Raw genomic sequence first — 4,342 nt, forward strand, 5'->3', positions numbered from 1 at the left:
CTAAAATTGCACAACGGGCACCCTGGACGTGCATCCCCTGCTAGCTTTCGAACACCATAGCAAAACAAGTGCCCCGTGCCCTACCCAACTACACCACTCTGCTGTGCAATTAAAAAAAAACAAAAGTGTGCAATTTAAAGCACTGTTCTGTGCAACATGCTCTGCTTGCTGTGCAACTAAGTGGGTGGTACTATGCAACTGAAAAATATATGTATATAGGTTGTGGGGATTTGGCTTGCCTGGTATTCTCATCATCTGCTCCTAGGATATGCCTGATCCAATACACAATGGCAGCGTAAAGCTTGTTGACTGCCTCATTGGAGTTGAAGGTCTTCTTTTTGTTGTAATCAATGAATGGAGACCTTTGAGATGCTCCGGGCCTTATTACCCTCATCTGTCTTCATGCAACAGGTGGTCCTGAAGAACTGCTCGTGCCAACTGCTGGTTCTCCGCATATCAGGGTGTGGCAGCTGTCTGGTGATCCAACATCTGGCTGGTGAGCTAATCCCTTGCCAGCATGAGCAGCAACACATCCTTCGTTCGCTGTTGCTGGGTCCAACTCATCCTCATCTATGAAAACCATGTTTTCTTCCCCTGTTTGTGCTGCTAGAGCAAGCACTACAAAAAAAGAGACATCCGTGACATTTTGGGCTGAACGAATTTTTTTCCTGTCATACTTATGACACTTCTATGATGATAATTGTGACAAAACCCGGTATCATCATAGGTGTGGTAGGCTCCTACTTCCATGACAAAAAATCATGACAGAAAATGGGCTTTTCGTCCTGGGCGGGCCGGATACACAGTTGCATGACATTCTTTGGGCCGTCCATGACGGAAAAAAACCATGGTAGAAGCGAGGCGAGGAAAATTTCGGGGAGTTCCCGGTTATGGTGGGTGGTCGAGGGCCGAGCGATGCGCATTTATCTCGTACACGTACGCGTGTGTGTGTGATGCATTGGGCTCTAACTGAACCCGAGCGAGGCGTTGGGCTCTAACTGAACCCGAGCCATTGCACTAGCTACGTTACTGAACCCGAGTGATACTTGTTGCCCCAGCGATAATAAATGATACCTGCCAGCTCCCCGGCTTCGTTGTGAATTTATCTCCTATAGTAACTATGTTGAAGCACCTAAAAAAGTGTAACTATGTTGACAAACTCGTGGGCCCCAACGTCAGTATAGCATTAGGAGGAAGTATTTTTTCGATGAGGCACTTGCTTGCGTATGGCCATAGACCTGGTGGGTCCCGACTGTCCGCCTCTCCATGTACAGTCCTCTCCAGATTCCTCTTGTTTGTTCAGCATGTTCACAACGGCAGACAACGGCGTCGCAGCGAGTGCAGAAAGGCGCAGGAGGGGATTCGACCACCTGAGGAAGTGCCTTATTAGTAGCGAAACTACTGAACTAGCCTAGTGGCCAAGTGACACTACCCGACAGCTGTTCCGCCCGGGTTCGATTCCACCTGTGCAGGGAAAATATCTCCAAATTTTTGACCTCTGCCTTTATTGACATGTGGGTCCCCATTGTCATCTATGCACACCACGTCCAACACTTGCGAAAACTTCGTCCCTCGTTTTCTCTGTGTTTCGCACACTCGACATTGTGTGGGCATTTTGAAAATAGCATATCTTTTTGACTGTGCATCATATGAAGATGTGCTATGCATGAATGTTGATCAGCGTGATGTTAACTGGCTGGTAGTTCCATTTTCAACCATGAATAAAACTTCCAACATGATGTTAACCCTGTTTGAAAAGGTTGTGTCAATGTAAATGCCCTGCCTCTGAAAGTTGCAGTTTCTTATCTGAAACTGAACTTGCAGTTTCTTATTGGAAACTGAAACTTGTAGTTTTTTCTCTGAGAATCACATTGTCTGCACTTTTATACTCCTATGAAACTACATTTTTAAGTGCTAAAAATAGATCTCTAGAATTCATAAATTACTTCGTATGCTCAATACTACAAATCTGAAATTCAAAAGACATTCATATCTGAAATTACTCTCAAAATACACAACACAAGACATAATTCACAACCTGCAAATACTGACAACCCTAATCTCCTCCTAACAATTCACAACCTGTCCGACTATTGGGCTGGGGGGGGGGGGCAGGCCCCTCCTATTCCTCAGGGCAGACAACTGCCCCATGAGATGATGTGAACGGCGAGGGAGAGGATGGCGGGGAAGCGTCATCGGGCCAACTGCTTTCCTCCTCTTGTAGTTGGGTTCGGTCGACGAAGACTCCACCGGCTAGCTCTGGCATGACACCCTCACAAATGGCACCTGTAGATGCTCGGTCCTTCAATCTCTAGTGGATGCTCCATCTAGGATCGACACTCCGACCACCGCTCCCTCACGATCGGATTCAGTGAATCTGTTTGCTCCATGGCCCAGAGGAGCAGCTCTATGTACTCCCGCGCGACTCCCTCCGGGAGTATCGCCGCCTTTTCGCTCTGTTGCAGATATTTGGCCATGGATGTCGCGGTCGCCGCTAGTTGGTCCTTGTTGTCAAACCAAGACTGTATCTCCAACATCCTAGCTAGCTTCACAGGGTCGCCGTCTGTGATCCTCACGTATCGGTTGTACTCCTCCATCGATCTACTTCTCCACAGCACATTCACTCACCGGTGGTGGTTTTTGAATGGAAGAGAAGAGGAGAAATGCTAGTTTTGGATTAGAACAGGAGAGGAGCGATGCTGGTTTTTGATTGGAACAGGAGAGGAGGGGCGGTGGTTTTGAAATGGAAGAGGAGAGGAGCGCCGCTAGATTTAGATTGGAACAGGAGAGGAGCGGCGGTGGTTTAAGAGGAGAAGAGTGGAAGAGCTGCACTGGTCTTGGAAGTATTTTTTTGTTTTGCGTATTTTGGGTCAAAGTTTGATCACGTATTGTATTTGACAAGCAAAATGTGAATGCATGTCACTAAAAATTGAATCGTTTGGTTCGTATCTGAATGTACTTTCAAATTATATTATTTTTGCAACGTACAACATATATTTTATTTGCAAAAATCATGGTCAATTATGACCCAGAATAAAAGGGAGACTAGTTAATGTGGGGTCGCTTTCTTAATTGAAGGGTAAATTGAATTTGATTTTGATCCACTCACAGTGCATCGGCCCTCTCGTCCAATCCTAAATCGTTGTTGCACGCTCATCTCCCTCTTCTCCATTGCAAAACCACCTCCTCTCCTCTCCATCATATCCATTCCAAAACCACCGTCTCGCCTCTCCCTCTTCTCCATTGCAAAACCACCTCCTCTCCTCTCCATCATCTCCATTCCAAAACCACCGTCTCGCCTCTCCCATTTCTCTATTGCAAGACCATCGTCTCTCCTCCCATCTTCCAAAGCTAGCACCGGACCACTCAGAAGGACATCTATGGAGAGGATGCAGCAGTGAATCAGGCAGATCACCGGCGGCGACCAGGCAAAGTTAGCCAGGTTGAAGGAGATCCTTACTTGGTTTGACAATGAGTGGGACATTTCGAGGACCGTGAGAGCCATGTGGCAATGTATGCAAAAGAGCGAGACAGTGACGATGAGGGCGGCGATGTACATGTACTCCTTGGCGCCAGTCACGCTATAGTCCTCCGAGTTCATTGAGTATCTCCTCTGGGTGATGGAGCAGATAGATTCGCCCGAGGCGAAAGTCAGGCGGAGGTGGTGGGCATACAGGTCGAAGGTCAAGAATCCATAGGATAACAAATCGATCGAGTACGATGTGTCATTCGTGGGGGTGCACAGCTAGCAGGAGCCACAGGAGTATTCGTTCTCCCACCGCAAGAGGAGGCCAGATGGCGCGCCGTTGCTTCCCCCACTACAAAAAAGACACATCCGTGACATTTTGGGCCGAACGAATTTTTTTCTGTCATACATATGACACTTCTATGACGATAATTGTGACAAAATTCGGTATCATCATAGATGTGGTGGGCTCCTACTTCTATGACAAACAATCATGACATAAAATGGGCTTTTTGTCCTGGGCGGGCCGGAGACGCAGCTGCATGACACTCTTTGGGCCATCCATGATGGAAAAAACCGTGGTAGAAGCGAGGGCGAGGAAAATTTCGGGTAGTTCCCGGTTACGGTGGGAGGTCGGGGGCCGGCCGATGCGTGTTTCTCTCGTACACGTATGCGCGTGTGTGCGAGGCGTTGGCTCTAACTGAACTCGAGCAAGGCGTTGGGCTCTAACTGAACCCGAGCGATTGCACTATAGGCTACGCGTTACTGAACTCGAGTAATCGATCGATGGCTGTTAACTGAACCCGATCATGTGATTCCTTCGCTACTGCTGCTAACTGAAGCCGATCGATGTTGCCTCTGGGATGAACAGCGAGC

General features: G+C 47.9%; 1 pseudogene; it reads left to right on the forward strand.

Moving 5' to 3' along the window:
* Nucleotides 1–268: 268 nt before the first annotated feature.
* LOC119338768 overlaps nt 269–4,342 on the forward strand; it is an 89,166-nt pseudogene continuing 85,092 nt past the window's right edge.

This window comes from Triticum dicoccoides, chromosome 7B (genome assembly GCF_002162155.2).
Source record: "Triticum dicoccoides isolate Atlit2015 ecotype Zavitan chromosome 7B, WEW_v2.0, whole genome shotgun sequence".
In the NCBI taxonomy this organism is placed as follows: domain Eukaryota; kingdom Viridiplantae; phylum Streptophyta; class Magnoliopsida; order Poales; family Poaceae; genus Triticum; species Triticum dicoccoides.